The 18807-nt window shown below is 35.5% G+C and overlaps 1 long non-coding RNA gene across 2 annotated transcripts in view; it reads left to right on the top strand.

The window, feature by feature from the left end:
* The first annotated feature begins 5680 nt into the window (after positions 1-5680).
* The window catches only part of LOC139357551 (uncharacterized), a 175046-nt gene continuing 161919 nt past the window's right edge, over positions 5681-18807 (top strand). For both annotated transcript variants that reach the window (XR_011610957.1, XR_011610956.1), the window contains exon 1: positions 5681-5757. This is a non-coding gene — a long non-coding RNA (uncharacterized lncRNA). The remainder of the gene's footprint in view (positions 5758-18807) is intronic.

Here is an 18807-nt window from a genome sequence, read left to right as displayed (position 1 = left end):
TGATGGACATTTGGGTTGATTCCAAGTCTTTGCTATTGTGAATAGTGCCGCAATAAACATACGTGTGCATGTGTCTTTATAGCAGCATAATTTATAATCCTTTGGGTATATACCCAGTAATGGGATGGCTGGGTCATATGGTACATCTAGTTCTAGATCCTTGAGGAATCGCCATAATGTTTTCCATAATGGTTGAACTAGTTTACAATCCCACCAACAGTGTAAAAGTGTTCCTATTTCTCCACATCCTCTCCAGCACCTGTTGTTTCCTGACTTTTTAATGATCGCCATTCTAACTGGTGTGAGATGGTATCTCATTGTGGTTTTGATTTGCATTTCTCTGATGGCCAGTGATGATGAGCATTTTTTCATGTGTCTGTTGGCTGTATGAATGTCTTCTTTTGAGAAATGTCTGTTCATATCCTTTGCCCACTTTTTGATGGGGTTGTTTGTTTTTTTCTTGTAAATTTGTTTGAGTTCTTTGTAGGTTCTGGATATTAGCCCTTTGTCAGATGAGTAGATTGCAAAAATTTTCTCCCATTCTGTAGGTTGCCTGTTCACTCTGATGGTAGTTTCTTTTGCTGTGCAGAAGCTCTTTAGTTTAATGAGATCCCATTTGTCAATTTTGGCTTTTGCTGCCGTTGCTTTTGGTGTTTTAGACATGAAGTCTTTGCCCATGCCTATGTCCTGAATGGTACTACCTAGGTTTTCCTCTAGGATTTTTATGGTATTAGGTCTAACATTTAAGTCTCTAATCCATCTTGAATTAATTTTCGTATAAGGAGTAAGGAAAGGATCCAGTTTCAGCTTTCTACTTATGGCTAGCCAATTTTCCCAGCACCATTTATTAAATAGGGAATCCTTTCCCCATTTCTTGTTTCTCTCAGGTTTGTCAAAGATCAGATGGCTGTAGATGTGTGGTATTATTTCTGAGGACTCTGTTCTGTTCCATTGGTCTATATCTCTGTTTTGGTACCAGTACCATGCTGTTTTGGTTGCTGTAGCCTTATAGTATAGTTTGAAGTCAGGTAGCGTGATGCCTCCAGCTTTGTTCTTTTGACTTAGGATTGTCTTGGAGATGCGGGCTCTTTTTTGGTTCCATATGAACTTTAAAGCAGTTTTTTCCAATTCTGTGAAGAAAGTCATTGGTAGCTTGATGGGGATGGCATTGAATCTATAAATTACCTTGGGCAGTATGGCCATTTTCACGATATTGATTCTTCCTATCCATGAGCATGGTATGTTCTTCCATTTGTTTGTGTCCTCTTTGATTTCACTGAGCAGTGGTTTGTAGTTCTCCTTGAAGAGGTCCTTTACATCCCTTGTAAGTTGGATTCCTAGGTATTTGATTCTCTTTGAAGCAATTGTGAATGGAAGTTCATTCCTGATTTGGCTCTCTGTTTGTCTGTTACTGGTGTATAAGAATGCTTGTGATTTTTGCACATTAATTTTGTATCCTGAGACTTTGCTGAAGTTGTTTATCAGCTTAAGGAGATTTTGGGCTGAGACAATGGGGTTTTCTAAATATACAATCATGTCATCTGCAAAGAGGGACAATTTGATTTCTTCTTTTCCTAACTGAATACCCTTGATTTCTTTCTCTTGCCTAATTGCCCTAGCCAGAACTTCCAACACTATGTTGAATAGGAGTGGTGAGAGAGGGCATCCCTGTCTTGTGCCAGTTTTCAAAGAGAATTTTTCCAGTTTTTGCCCATTCAGTATGATATTGGCTGTGGGTTTGTCATAAATAGCTCTTATTATTTTGAGGTACGTTCCATCAATACCGAATTTATTGAGCGTTTTTAACATGAAGGGCTGTTGAATTTTGTCAAAAGCCTTTCTGCATCTATTGAGATAATCATGTGGTTCTTGTCTTTGGTTCTGTTTATATGCTGGATTATGTTTATTGATTTGCGAATGTTGAACCAGCCTTGCATCCCAGGGATGAAGCCCACTTGATCATGGTGGATAAGCTTTTTGATGTGTTGCTGAATCCGGTTTGCCAGTATTTTATTGAGGATTTTTGCATCGATGTTCATCAGGGATATTGGTCTAAAATTCTCTTTTTTTGTTGTGTCTCTGCCAGGCTTTGGTATCAGGATGATGTTGGCCTCATAAAATGAGTTAGGGAGGATTCCCTCTTTTTCTATTGATTGGAATAGTTTCAGAAGGAATGGTACCAACTCCTCCTTGTACCTCTGGTAGAATTCAGCTGTGAATCCATCTGGTCCTGGACTTTTTTTGGTTGGTAGGCTATTAATTATTGCCTCAATTTCAGAGCCTGCTATTGGTCTATTCAGGGATTCAACTTCTTCCTGGTTTAGTCTTGGGAGAGTGTAAGTGTCCAGGAAATTACCCATTTCTTCTAGATTTTCCAGTTTATTTGCGTAGAGGTGTTTATAGTATTCTCTGATGGTAGTTTGTATTTCTGTGGGGTTGGTGGTGATATCCCCTTTATCATTTTTAATTGCGTCGATTTGATTCTTCTCTCTTTTCTTCTTTATTAGTCTTGCTAGTGGTCTGTCAATTTTGTTGATCTTTTCAAAAAACCAACTCCTGGATTCATTGATTTTTTGGAGGGTTTTTTGTGTCTCCATCTCCTTCAGTTCTGCTCTGATCTTAGTTATTTCTTGCCTTCTGCTAGCTTTTGAATGTGTTTGCTCTTGCTTCTCTAGTTCTTTTAATTGCGATGTTAGAGTGTCAATTTTAGATCTTTCCTGCTTTCTCTTGTGGGCATTTAGTGCTATAAATTTCCCTCTACACACTGCTTTAAATGTGTCCCAGAGATTCTGGTATGTTGTATCTTTGTTCTCATTGGTTTCAAAGAACATCTTTATTTCTGCCTTCATTTCGTTATGTACCCAGTAGTCATTCAGGAGCAGGTTGTTCAGTTTCCATGTAGTTGAGCAGTTTTGATTGAGTTTCTTAGTCCTGAGTTCTAGTTTGATTGCACTGTGGTCTGAGAGACAGTTTGTTATAATTTCTGTTCTTGTACATTTGCTGAGGAGTGCTTTACTTCCAATTACATGGTCAATTTTGGAGTAAGTACGATGTGGTGCTGAGAAGAATGTATATTCTGTTGATTTGGGGTTGAGAGTTCTATAGATGTCTATTAGGTCTGCTTGCTGCAGAGATGAGTTCAATTCCTGGATATCCTTGTTAACTTTCCGTCTCGTTGATCTGTCTAATGTTGACAGTGGAGTGTTGAAGTCTCCCATTATTATTGTATGGGAGTCTAAGTCTCTTTGTAAGTCTCTAAGGACTTGCTTTATGAATCTGGGTGCCCCTGTATTGGGTGCATATATATTTAGGATAGTTAGCTCTTCCTGTTGAATTGATCCCTTTACCATTATGTAATGGCCTTCTTTGTCTCTTTTGATCTTTGATGGTTTAAAGTCTGTTTTATCAGAGACTAGTATTGCAACCCCCGCTTTTTTTTGTTCTCCATTTGCTTGGTAAATCTTCCTCCATCCCTTTATTTTGAGCCTATGTATGTCTCTGCATGTGAGATGGGTCTCCTGAATACAGCAGACTGATGGGTCTTGACTCTTTATCCAGTTTGCCAGTCTGTGTCTTTTAATTGGAGCATTTAGTCCATTTACATTTAAGGTTAAGATTGTTATGTGTGAACTTGATCCTGCCATTATGATATTAACTGGTTATTTTGCTCGTTAGTTGATGCAGTTTCTTCCTAGCCTCGATGGTCTTTACATTTTGGCATGTTTTTGCAATGGCTGGTACCGGTTGTTCCTTTCCATGTTTAGTGCTTCCTTCAGGGTCTCTTGTAAGGCAGGCCTAGTGGTGACAAAATCTCTAAGCATTTGCTTATCTGTAAAGGATTTTATTTCTCCTTCACTTATGAAACTTAGTTTGGCTGGATATGAAATTCTGGGTTTAAAATTCTTTTCTTTAAGAACGTTGAATATTGGCCCCCACTCTCTTCTGGCTTGTAGAGTTTCTGCTGAGAGATCTGCTGTTAGTCTGATGGGCTTCCCTTTGTGGGTAACCCGACCTTTCTCTCTGGCTGCCCTTAAGATTTTTTCCTTCATTTCAACTTTGGTGAATCTGGCAATTATGTGTCTTGGAGTTGCTCTTCTCCAGGAGTATCTTTGTGGCGTTCTCTGTATTTCCTGGATTTGAATGTTGGCCTGCCCTAGTAGGTTGGGGAAGTTCTCCTGGATGATATCCTGAAGAGTGTTTTCCAACTTGGTTCCATTTTCCCCCTCACTTTCAGGCACCCCAATCAGACGTAGATTTGGTCTTTTTACATAATCCCACACTTCTTGCAGGCTTTGTTCATTTCTTTTTCTTCTTTTTTCTTTTGGTTTCTCTTCTCGCTTCATTTCATTCATTTGATCCTCAATCGCTGATACTCTTTCTTCCAGTTGATCGAGTCGGTTACTGAAGCTTGTGCATTTGTCACGTATTTCTCGTGTCATGGTTTTCATCTCTTTCATTTCGTTTATGACCTTCTCTGCATTAATTACTCTAGCCATCAATTCTTCCACTTTTTTTTCAAGATTTTTAGTTTCTTTGCGCTGGGTACGTAATTCCTCCTTTAGCTCTGAGAAATTTGATGGACTGAAGCCTTCTTCTCTCATCTCGTCAAAGTCATTCTCCGTCCAGCTTTGATCCGTTGCTGGCGATGAGCTGCGCTCCTTTGCCGGGGGAGATACGCTCTTATTTTTTGAATTTCCAGCTTTTCTGCCCTGCTTTTTCCCCATCTTTGTGGTTTTATCTGCCTCTGGTCTTTGATGATGGTGATGTACTGATGGGGTTTTGGTGTAGGTGTCCTTCCTGTTTGATAGTTTTCCTTCTAACAGTCAGGACCCTCAGCTGTAGGTCTGTTGGAGATTGCTTGAGGTCCACTCCAGACCCTCTTTGCCTGGGTATCAGCAGCAGAGGCTGCAGAAGATAGAATATTTCTGTACAGCGAGTGTACCTGTCTGATTCTTGCTTTGGAAGCTTCCTCTTAGGGGTGTACTCCACCCTGTGAGGTGTGAGGTGTCAGACTGCCCCTAGTGGGGGATGTCTCCCAGTTAGGCTACTCAGGGGTCAGGGACCCACTTGAGCAGGGAGTCTGTCCCTTCTCAGATCTCAACCTCCGTGTTGGGAGATCCACTGCTCTCTTCAAAGCTGTCAGACAGAGTCGTTTGCGTCTGCAGAGCTTTCTGCTGGGTTTGTTATTGTTTACTGTGCCCTGTCCCCAGAGGTGGAGTCTACAGAGACAGGCAGGTTTCCTTGAGCTGCTGTGAGCTCCACCCAGTTCGAGCTTCCCAGCAGCTTTGTTTACCTACTTAAGCCTCAGCAATGGCGGGCGCCCCTCCCCCAGCCTTGCTGCTGCCTTGCCGGTAGATCACAGACTGCTGTGCTAGCAATGAGGGAGGCCCCGTGGGTGTGGGACCCTCCTGGCCAGGTGTGGGATATGATCTTCTGGTGTGCCTGATTGCTTAAAGCGCAGTATTGGGGTGGGAGTTACCTGATTTTCCAGGTGTTGTGTGTCTCAGTTCCCCTGGCTAGGAAAAGGGATTCCCTTCCCCCTTGCGCTTCCCAGGTGAGGCAATGCCTCGCCCTGCTTCAGCTCTCCCTGGTCGGGCTGCAGCAGCTGACCAGCACCGATCGTCGGGCACTCCCCAGTGAGATGAACCCAGTACCTCAGTTGAAAATGCAGAAATCACCGGTCTTCTGTGTCGCTCACGCTGGGAGTTGGAGACTGGAGCTGTTCCTATTCGGCCATCTTGCTCCGCCCCCTCTTCTGTAAGTCTTAACTAAAATTTTATTTTATTCTTTAAAGTTATACTAGAATATAATTAAATCTACATGCATCATCTTTGTAGATTTTTAAAATAAATATCCCCACAACTATTCTCCAGTATTTTTATTTAATTTTATTTAGTTTCTCCAAATAATTCATTTGCATCAAAACATTGTTTCCATTTCTGCTCCCATATTTTAATGTACTACTCATTAATAGTGAGTACAAGTGGCAGAATGGGGGGGGAACAAATACAGCTTACTCTCACCTGAAAATACTTGTTCAGCTTACCTGGTAAGCTTACCTAGTAAGCAGACGTTAGCCTGCAAGAAAAGAAACAGTCCCAAGTTGAACAAGGAAAGACGGAAGACTATCAGAAATCACAAAAGACTGTGAGAAAAAGTTGCAAGGAAATTAAATCTGTAGCAGAGATTTACCATTAATACTGGGGGAGATGGAAAGTAAAAAATATACTATAAAAAACTTCATGCTCAAAAAACGTGTGTGAAATTATGCCATAATGAAAATAAAAGTTTAAATCCATTAACTATGACAGATAAATAGCTGATATGAATAAAGTAAGTAGAGGTTCAACAGCAAATAAATTGTATACTCTTGTTCTATGTTATGATTGTAGTTGGACTACAAAACCAGATACAGTTGTCAAAACACATCAAGTAATACAATTATAATTGATAATTTTATTGTATATTCATTATGGGTCAAAATTGCTGATTAAAATTACACTGAAACAAAAAGTAGATCAAATAGATCAGGAATAAACATAGGTTCATTAACAAATAAAAATATAAACCAAAACGATGGGAGATAAAGAAAAAATCATCTAAATTTGAAAGAACTGATCATCATATTTTAAGTAATTGACATAAAGGAAAAAACCCCCATACATGCCTTGACAAATTATTAAAAATAAAGAATAATACAAACATACATATATATGAATATATACAATAGAAAGTATTATATATGAATATATTGAATAGAAGTTATGTTTGTATTAAAATAATACAAACATTTATATATCATATATATACCTAGATACATAAAAACATATAGTTTGTGTATATATGCACACATACATATATTTAAAAATAAAACTGCAACTTCTCTGCGGTGTTAGGCATCAGAAAAACCATAGAGTAATTTCTAGTAAATTCTGAAATTAAAATATTATTTCTCAAAAATTCTCTGTATAACAACATTTTCTTTAGCTCTATAGCTTTTTCTATAGTTGGAAACTTTCTGAAAAGTTTTAGAAAATGTATTACTAATAAACACTTTTGAGGAAAAACACATTGAATACATACTTAAACCTTAGAAGATATTAATAAAAACAAATTTAAAACAATGAAGATATCTCTGTATGAAAGAATATCAGGCAACAAAATAAAACATTAAGTGAAATCAATATTGTGAATGTCATAAAATTTAACATAAATGCTAATAAATAGCACAAATACCATATTGATTCTAATAAGAAAGAGATGTCCTTAAATACAGTTAATTTTGCAAAGACAACATAGGTTAGACTTGGAAAAACAAAACAAAAAGTTATCGGTTTTGATTTTTATTTCAAAAAATAATAGTGAAATATTATTGTGAAAATTATAGAAACCCACTGGTAGAATTAGAAAGAATGATGACTTTTTACATTACAGTAGAAGACTAAAAACAAACATATATATCTTGCATTGCAAATGACAGGAAACAAAGGCAACCAAAAGGAAATAGGAAAAACAAAACCGAGAACATAAAACAAAGTGACAGACTTAAAGCTACACATAACAGTGATAACAGTGAAGGAAATTGCTTTAAACTATTCTGTTTATTCAGAAACAAATATTGTCAGGAAGAATTACAAAACTACATCAAATTTTAAAACACCTACAAAAATGACTTAGAAACATTTCAAAGCAAAGAATGGGTAAAAGTTTACTGTGCATGAAAAAACAGAAAGCAATTGACCATGGGGATGCTATTAGCAAACAGGAAAAAGTTAAAGCAAGAAGCATTAGCCAATATGAATTGGACCATATTACAATTGTAAAATTGTCACTCAATGTTGCAAGCCAAATCGTTTTAAATTCTTGTTCATTGCTTAATGTAGTATCAAAGTGTACCAAATGAAAGCTAAGTAGAAAAATAAATTAATGAAAGGTTACACCCATAAAATATGTGCAAAAGATATGTATTGTATTGTAAATACATTAATATTTGTATTAATATGCATTAAAGCTTTTAGAGGGGTTATCACTTTATTATAAATATCCATGTTATATGTAGGGGAGAAGATACCCTTACTTGGCTGAAAAGACTCACTAATTCTAAAGTGTGAAAATTATGTTGTCCATATTTTTGATAATAACAAGGAATCATTTGTAATGTTTATACAGAAATATCTCTACAATAAAATTTTTAAATGAAATTTTAAATAACAATAAAGAGTTAAAGATGAACCAAATATTATGACAGAGTATGTCAATAGTTTAATAAGTAAAAGGTTTGATTTTTGATGAGAAATAGTTTAAAGAAATGAGCTAAGTATAATGCTCAAAAGATTGTCTTTAACAAAGAAGCACTAGGGAAAGTATGAAGAATTAAACAATTCAGATAAAGGTGAAACAAAGCAAAAAGTTTGTAAAAAGGAAAATAGTGAGATTGTTTTAAAAATCCAAAAATTTATTCTAAAAACATTAATAACCAAAACCAAAACAAAAAAAAATTCAGTGCCTTTCTTCCCTTCCACTCCAACTTCAATTCATTTGTCAGCATTTGCAGAGGCCACTGGCAACCACAGACAAATAATACAGCTTATGTGCAGTTTATATGACGCTTTGCTGTGCTTTTTGTAAAAATAGGTGATCCAAGGTTTCTATTCCTTACAACCAGGAAAGTGATAGAAAATTAGCATCAGGCAGCAAATCATGAAATGAAATTGTACTTCAAAAAGCTGTGAACTCCCAAAGGATGAAAATTCATCATCAGACTTGCACGACTTTGCCAGGTCATTCTGACACCCAAAAGAAAAGAAAGAGCTGAAGGAGCACTTTGAGTCTCATTGCCCTTGAGGGAAAGAGAATGCAGAGCCTGGACAGCAGAAATCAGAGGATCTGCAGCAGGAGCCTGGAGACTTTGTTGCTCCAGCACCACAAATGCATTGCCATCCGCTGCATCAGCTTCTATTTCCTGAGATATCCTAGTCCTTAAAGGCACTCCTATCACTCGACCCCACCAGCAATGAACCAGAAGAGAAAAAACACAGCCATGGAAAGGTCCAGAGTACAGAGGGAGGAAAACAGCAGATATCAATCAGAATATATGCTCCGAATAATAGAATACTTTGGGCACACATGTAAAACTTAAATTAAAAAGATTAAAGTGATTAATAACATAAATTGGGACACCCTTTACACACACATACACACCTTCTGATACAGAAAACAAAACCAAAACAATATATCTAATTGTATGTTAGAAATGTAATCAGTTGAAATTAATAGAATATTTGGTTTACAGTGGTTTAACAAGAAATGATTTTTTTTTACACAATGAAAAGTCGTGAATTAAACAAAGAATGGTGCAGTGATTATGGAATATCATAAATGTCACCAGCTTATCCTTTTTGTCTGATCCATACTCTTTAATTTATAACTTTTGTCTTCACTGTCCTAACATAATTCCTGCACTAATAAGCAAGCATCCCATCCACCGTCAGCTGGGTACAAGATAGGAAGGCCAAAGAATGAAAGGAGCATGGCAGATAAGTTTGAACCTCTTTTAAAAAGTTCCTGGACACCTCCCAAATCCAGCAATCTCTACTTCAACTTTATTGGCCAGAGCTGAGCTCTTTGGCCACCACCAAATGCAAGAGTATCTAGGAAGGTGAACATTTTAGTTGGCTATATTACCAAATTATATGAGATATTTATTCGTAAGAAAGGAGAAAATATACATTGGATGAGCCCTTAGAATTTTCTGTCACATTAATTACTAAATTCAGATGAATTGAAGAACAGAATGATCACCATTAAAAACCAAGTGAGTAGCCAGAAAATCAGGTAACAGGCATATTTGAATACACAGAACAAATATGCAAAGAAATAAAAATTGAAATCACCAGGCCAAGCATATAAGATTCTGAGGCTATATTGTGAATCATTAGTAATACATGAAAGAAAGGCAATAAAAAACTTATAAGGGAGGAATATTTTCATGAGCTGAGGAAATAAAATTTTGCAGATTGAAACCATTCACCTATTTCTAGGCAGAACAAATGATAAAGATATAAATCTATCATATCTGGGGAATATTTTTGAGCTCAAGCAAAGGAGACAAGCAATCTACAATGGTAAAAACACGTTAGTATTATTCAATAAAATGAGAAACTCCTTTTATAAAAAGAAGAACAAAATGAGATCACTTCTTAAAATTATATAAGTAAATCTTGATAATGCCTGATTCAAAGAGAATATCATATATTAATGAGAACAAAAATGAGAGTGTTGGTTGAAAAAAAAAATCAGGATGGAGAAAAAAAATCTATTCTTGGAAGAAAATGCTTAACACCAGATGCCTTCATTGTGAAAATAAAATACCTAAGCAGGCATCTTAAGAAATTTGAAAATGAACCATAGAAATAAAGTTTAAAAAGTAGAGAGAGTGACTAGAAATAAAAGTTGAACTTATTAATACAGAATTAATTACATATACAGATAAATAACTTTTCCTACTTCAAAAGTAACCAAATAGAAGAAAAGATAAATAAAGCATCTGTAAAGTGGTGCTTATTTCATGTTGCCTTATCAATAGGGCGATAACAAAATTATGGTACATAATAAATATTATTTAGCCAATAAAGTAATTAATTTGAGCTATATGATACATAACTCTGTAGATGTGTATATGTATTTCTCACACACATATAGTATTATTCTGATCATTTTTAAAAGTAGATGAATTGTTTTCATTTTCTTTGTGAGACATTAGTCAAAGTTGATAACAGAATAGGAGAAACACACAAGTACAAAAAGGGAATAGAAAATTGTATGTCTAGGATCACATTTTGCGTTTGTGTCAAATTGTGTGTATTTTTAAGTAAATTTTTAAATGCATTAAATTATTTATTTAAAAATATAACGACATTTTTAAAGGAGATATGTAAATTAAATATAAAAAGCTTAATAATACATAAGAAATTTTTTTGAAAAAACACACTATATAATTGCATGTAAATAACTTATTAAATCTGGGTGAAATGAGCCATTTCCTGAGGAAAATCTATTTTATCTGGGAAGAAACAGTAAACATGTGTATAGAGAAACTAAATTTGATATTGAAATTATATTTATACAGTAATATAGTTACATGATGTTTATCTTAGATATGTATAAAACAGTCACTCTATCTTCCAGCAGTAACATTAGGATACTTTAACCTCTTGAGGAGAAGATACGATATAAACTCTTGCACAACATGGAGAACTGAAGATAGCTATCCAATTTATTTTATGAAATTGACATCAAAACCCAAGAAATATAACACAAAAAATCTTCAAGTAAAAAACAATTTATATAGTTCTGCTCTATGTTGAAAGATTAGTAGGAAGAAAGAATTTTTCCCAGCAAATAATAAACAGTAAATATGAGGCTATCTATTAACATAATGACAATGGTTTGTATTAATACATTTAAAAAGAGCTATGGGATGCCAATATCATTATTTCATTAAACCCTGGCAGCAGAAATCCTTTTAAGGTCAAAACTGCTTCTACTAAATGGTATTTTTGCTGGAAAGTAACTCTTCCAGTACCTGGGAAGACACTGATGTCAAAGTTTTCAGGGAAAGGAGAATCCATCTTCAATTATAGATATTTTATTTCTGTAGTTCTTAAGATCAAGTGGAGAGGAAGAGAATAAGAAACAAATGGAAAGAAATATGAGGAAAGAATAAAAGAAAAAGGAAAAGTTGTAGACAGGCTGTTTTCTTTCTCTGTGGCCTTGCCAAGTCCTCTTTAATTACTAAGTAAAACTTTTCATGGAAATAAGCACAATTGCCAGAATTTGCATCTAGTTTATCATAGACCTGAATCAAGATACTGTGGCAAAAAGGTGAAGCGAGTGGGAAGTGTGCTGCAGCGACCAGCACAGGAGTTGGGGCTTTGCTGATAGATCGGGAGGGTTGTGGCCTGAAAGCCACATCTTATATTAAAATCAACTCAAAATGGATCAAAGATTTAAATCTAAGACCTGAAGCCATAAAAATTCTAAAAGATAACCTAGGATAAACTCTTCTGGACATTGACCTAGACAAAGAATTCATGACTAAAACCCCAAAAGCAGATGCAAATAAAACAAAAATAAATAAATGGGACCTAATTAAACTAAAAAGCTTCTCTAACAAAAGAAACAATCATCAGAGTAAACAGATAACCCACAGAATGGGAGAAAATATTTGCAAAATATACATCCAACAAAGGACTAATATCCAGAATCTATAAGGATCACAAACAAATCAGCAATAAAAAAACAAGAATCCCAACCAAAAAGGGAAAATGACATGAATATAATTTCTCAAAAGAAAATATAAAAATGGCCAAAACATGAAAAAATGCTCAACATCACTAATCATCAGGGAAATGCAAACTAAAACCACATTGAGATAACACTTATTCCTGAAAGAATGTCCATTATTAAAAAGTCAAAAAACAATAGATGCTGGCACGGATGTGGTGAAAAGTCAGTGTTTATATCCTGATGGCGGGAACATACATTAATACAGCCTTCATGAAAAATAGTATAGAGATTTCTTTTATTTTTTGAGACGGATTCTCGCTCTGTCACCCCGGCTGGAGTGTAGTGGTGCAATCTTGGCTCACTGCAAGCTCTGCCTCCCGGGTTCACGCCATTCTCCTGCCTCAGCCTCCCGAGTAGCTGGGACTACAGGTGCCCGCCACCACGTCTGGCTAATTTTTTGTATTTTTAGTAGAGAGGAGGTTTCACCGTGTTAGCCAGGATGGTCTCAATCTCCTGACCTTGTGATCCACCCGCCTGGGCCTCCCAAAGTGCTGGGATTACAGGCATGAGCCACCGCACCCGGCCAGTATGGAGATTTATTTAAGAACTAAAAGTTTGATCTATCATTCAATACAGCAATCCCACTACTAGGTACCCACCCATAGAAAAAGAAGTGATTATATAAAAAGACACCTGCATGCATATATTTACCGTGGCACACTTTACAGTTGCAAATATATGGAACCAATCTATGTGCTCATGAACGAATGAGTGAATAAAGAAAATGTGGTATATATACACCATGGAATACTATTCGGCCATAAAAAAGAACAAAATAACGTATTTTGCAGCAACTTGGATGGAGTTGGAAGCCATTATTCTAAGTAAGGTACCTCAGGAAGGGAAAACAGAATACCATATGTTCTCATTTATAAGTGAGAACTAAGTTATGGAAACACAAAGGCATGTAGAGTGATATAATGGACTTTGGGGACTCAGAAGGGGAAGGGTGGGAGGGTGATGAGGGATAAAAATCTACCTATCAGGTACAATGCACACTACTCATGTGACGGGTGCATTAAAACCTCAGATTCCTCCCACTTTGCAATTCATTTATGTAACTAAAAACCATTTGTACCCAATAGCTATTGAAATAAAACAAATATTCAAAAAATAAAAATGTACACTTAAGCTTTGTGATTCAATAATTTATCTCTTTGGTGTACATAAGCCCAGGAGTGGACATGAATGAGGCTATGTTTGAAGTGCAGTATTTGATTGAGAGTAGTTGGCGTCAAGCCCATAACTTGGCAAACATGACATATAAATATGGAAAATACAATATACTAGAGACACACAATGAGATACTATTGTAGTAGTTTGATGAGTACTGTGATGCTTTTAATATGTTAATTTTACGACAAACAAGGAAAGGCTGAGAAATGGTCACAGATTGAAGGAAACTAAAAAGACATGACAACTAAATGATATATGATATTCTGGATTAAAGCCTAGAATAGAAGGAGAACATTAGTGAAAAATATGATGAAACTCACATAAAAGCTGTGATTTAGTAGTAGTATTACACCAATTTTTAATTTCTTAGCTTTGACAAATACCCAATGATTATGTAAGATGTTAACATTAAAGGAAGCTGGAAGAGGAGTGTAACAAGAACATGGAGAATCTTAGGAAGAAAAGTTCAACAACCATCGCTATATTGTTGCTCTTTTCCTAGATTTACCAAGTAACATAATTCCGCATTTGCCACATTTGTTCTCTCTCTCTCTCCCCCTCTGACTTTCCTTCTCTCTCTCCCTCCCTTCCTTCCCCCTTCTCTCTCTCTCTCTCTCATTATTTTCTCTAATTCTTTTAAAGCTTCAGGCTTCATTACACATTATCATTAAATACTTCATTATGTATCTTCTAACAATAAAGATGTTCTCCAATATAGCCACAATACCATCATCAAATCTTAGAAAATCAATACTAATTTTATAAAATTACCTAAATATTCAATCCATTTTCAAAACCTTCACATTTTGTCAATTTTCCCAAGAATGTCTTCCATAGCCCTCTTTTTCCAAATCAGAATCTAGCCAATGTTTGCATATTTCATTGGGATATAGTAAGTCTCTAAATTCTAATGACTTTATTATATTTAAGAAGTCAGATCAATTATCTTGGCACATGTCTCATATTTTGGATTTGTCTGATACCTACGAAGATATTCAGCATAAATATTTTGGCAAGAATACTATGTAGGTGATTGTTTTTATTTCTTATTACACTATATAAGGAAACACTATTGCTGATAAGAATTATGATAATTTAGTTAAATCTTTGACTACTATATCTTTTCATCTTAAAGAGAAAGCAGTAGTGTGGAAATTCCATATAGTTTATTTTTAAAAGGCACTACAACTTCAGTTTTCTCTCTCTCTCTCTCTCTCTCTCTCTCTCTCTCTCTCTCTCTCTCTCTCTTTCTCCCTCCCTCCCTGTCTCTCAGATTATTCATTCTGAGGGAGTACAGACATCCTATCATGAGGAGCCATTTGAAGGAGCTGAAGCTTCTTGCTAATAGCTACAGGAGTGAGTTTGAAAGTAGATCCTCCTGCCTAGTCAAACTTTCAAATTCCTGCAGACATTGCCTGTATCTTGCCACAACCTCACAGGTAGCATTAGCCAGAACCACCAAATCTGTTGCTTCTGGGTTTCTGAAGCTCAGAACCTGTGTGAAATAGTGTTTGTTATTTTAAGCCACAAGGTTTTATGGTAATTTGCTACGCAGTAATAGATTAACAATACAAGAAGTCATCTCATTGGTCTGTTTCTGAGCTTGGTTATCAGGAGGAGTGCTGTTATTACACAATAAAGGCAGTGTATGAGGGTTCTGCAGAGGGGCAGAACTAATGGGAGATATATAGATAGATAGATAGATAGATAGATAGATAGATAGATAGATAGATAGATATAGATATATATATATGAATGGGGAGTTTGTTAAGGAATATTGATTCACCAGATCGATCACAAGGTGAAGTTCCACAATAGGCTGTCTGCAAGCTGAAGAACAAGGAAGCCAGTCCCAGTCCCAAAACCTCAAAAGTAGGGAAGCTGACAGTGCAGCCTTCAGTCTGTGGCCAAAGGCCCAAGAGCCCCTGGCAAATCAGCGGTGTAAATCCAAGAGTCCAAAAGCTGAAGAACTTCGAGTCTGATGATCTGACGTTCGAGGTCAGGAAGCATCCAGTGCGAGAGAAAGATGAAGGCTGGAAGACTCAGCAAGTCTGCTCTTTCCACTTCCTTCTGCCTGCTTTACTCTAGCCATACTGACAGCTGATTAGATGGTGCAAATCCAGATTGAGGATGGATCTGCCTCTCTTAGTCCAGTGACTCAAATGTTAATCTCTTTGGCAACACCCTCACAGACACACCCAGGAACAATGCTTTGCATATTTCAATCCAATCAAGTTGACACTCAATATGAGCCATCACAGGCTGGGATACACATGTGGGATCTGGTCACTCATGTGTGTGTCTCTTGTTATTCCTTGCTCCATTGTGACTGTAAACTGGAACAGACAGCAACTCCAGCTTGAGATGGGCATAATCACCAAAGGGTAAACCTTAAACGGCTTCCATTCTTCTCACAATTAGTCTATGCATGTTAATTTTACCTATCATCACTGCATATTCTAGATCCTGGCCACTTCTCAATCTCTTTGAAGTGTTGGTACATACAACTGACAACTTCCAATATGGGGATTTAGGAATGAGTGATAATTGAACAATGTTGTGGCTATGACATGAGAGAAACTCTGTAATATAGATTAACATTTTTCTAAAGTTCACATTTTACAGTATCGCATTTTAGATCATATAAAACCCAGCGTACCTATGAAGGTTTATCTTATACTTTATTTTTATACCTTAGAAAGCATGTCATTAAGAGTTGGAATCTGTGGCATTCTCTTACTCTGGCCTGGGAAGAAACTTTACTTTCCTAATCATGTTTTCACTAAAATCTACCTGCCTTCAAATGTCACTTTCAACAACAAAAACAACAACAAGAAAATAATTTTGTGTTCCTATATTTACAATAAGTAGTTTATCTTGCCACATTTCTTAAAATCAGGATGACCAGATGTCATAATTTTTATTTAAGATATTCGGTCACATCTATAATATTCCATGAGTGGAAACTATTATGAGTCATTTGATAGATCTTGCTTCACATTTTCTTGTAATGTATGGTGTGGAAAATTTATTTAAATATCTGTTTCCTGACTGTTACTTTACATCTGAAATATTACATTTCTCATATTGGCATCATATATAAATTTAAGTTCTTTCAATTTCAATTTTTCCATGATGGCTAAATTTATAAAACCATAAAAATAAAAATATTTATAATGTATTATGTACTTAGTTTATCCACAGATATGATAAACACTACCCGAATTAATCCTACTCCTAACCACTTCCCTTGAGGTAGATACCATTATCTCCATTTTCAGAGAATTAAATTGAGTTTCAGAGATGTAGGCTTTTCACATATTATAAAACAACAGAGAAAAAGTAGAACCAGATTGGAGATCTAGGACTCCTTACTCTGCCTTCTGCTCTAGGCTACTTCTTATAATCAGTGATGAGTCAATTATATTACTAGGGTTGATGAAACTTCCAATAAAAAATCACAATAAAGACATGATGCCAGTCTCATTGTTGAAATTTTAAAATAAGTTGTTTTTACTGAACCTAAATTGTGGTTAATTACACCCTGTTTTTAAGGGAGTAAAGTGATACTTGATTGCGTGTCCCGTCTCTGATCGCCTATCTCTACCAAGAGACAGAGTCCCGGCTTTATATTAAGCAATAGATGCCTCCTGTATGTGTGGTCCTTAAGTCCTATAGAACTATATATATATGCCCTATAGAATATACATATATAAGTCCTATAGAACATATACATGCCTATATATTAAGCCCTATAGAAATTATATATGTATATAATTCTGTTGCTAGAGAAACCTCAGAAATATCAAGCTGTCAGAGAGAAAACTGTCCTAATAAATAGGAAATTTCAAAACAAATGATATGAACCTTAGAAGTACTTTGTTTATTCAAATACTTTATATTTATTTTCTAAGTTATTAACAATGCTGAAACAATCCAGAATATTTGCAACCTAACACAATAGATGAATAATACAATTTATCAGGCTGAAGCAAAATGACCAAATTATGATAAATGTACTCTATAATTACTAACAGGTCTTATATTTTCTTTTCCTGACATCTATATAAAGTCATAATAACTCTCCAATTGTCAAGTTATAATAAAACTGAACATCTATTTTCCATGTTGAAATGAAAAACTATATGCTAGTATAAGCATCAAGGTTTGAAAAGTATGTTATATATAATTGTGGAGTGCAATAAACATTTTTAAATGTGGTAAATGGTAATAGTTCATAAATTATGCCTATTTTGTGACTTCATATGTAACTGAATTTAAATCAAATTAATTTATTTTTCTTTTTGCTTGCCTTGAACTAAATTTTGTTTTACATAAACTAAAGAAGCTATCATCAACTTATGGTGGAGACTGTTGCAATCTCTCTTTGCTTACAACATACTTGAATATAAATTGTGGCTATTGAGTGATTTATTTATTTACTTATCAGAGACGGGATCCAGCTCTATCGCTCAGGCTGGTGTGCAGTGACGCAATTGTGGGTCTCTATAACCTTGAACTCCTGAGCTTCTCTTCCCCTCAGCCTCCCTAGTAGGACTACAGGCATGTATCATGTACTACAGGCACATACCACCTTGCCTGGCTAATTTCCTTATTTTTTATAGAAACTGTCTCTTGCTATGTTACTGTGGCTGGTCTTGAACTCCTGAACACAGGCCATTCCCTGACCTTGGCCTCCCTAAGCACTAGGATTCCAGTCATGAACCACCATACTTAGCTCAGTATTGAGTGTTTTAAACCTAAAGTTCATTTGTCTTAATATCATTTTATCTGTTTGAAATAATACCTGTTTTCTAAGGTTTCATTGGTAAATGAACAAACAAACAAACAAAAAATCCTACTTAGGATAAATTTTTAAACCACTATTGTAATGGAGAAGTGTTGAATGAATGGTTTTTAACTAGGGAAACATAGTTAAACTTGCATTATAAAAATGTAATTTTAGTTGTTGGGTGTTGATTTTCTGATGCATCATATCATTTTAGAAGTTATAGCAATAATCAAGGAAGATATGCTAAGGTGCACAATTAGGGCGAAAGTTAAAATAGAGATTAAGGAGGTATAAACTTTACTTTTTCAGTCAATAACTACGTAAGTGGGGAGTAAGAGATAGAAAGAAATCAAATATCTGTCTTGAAAAACATATACAATTGTTTTACACAATATTGACAATTAAATAGACATGCACATTTTCAGCAAAGAACAATGAGTTTCATTTTGAGAACTGTAAGGTTGTTTTGATAAGGTGACATCTAGTTAGAC

The sequence above is a fragment of the Macaca nemestrina genome, chromosome 12 (assembly GCF_043159975.1).
Source record: "Macaca nemestrina isolate mMacNem1 chromosome 12, mMacNem.hap1, whole genome shotgun sequence".
Lineage (NCBI taxonomy): Eukaryota > Metazoa > Chordata > Mammalia > Primates > Cercopithecidae > Macaca > Macaca nemestrina.
Note: the sequence above shows the minus strand (reverse complement) of the source record. Positions and strands in the feature narration are given on the sequence as shown.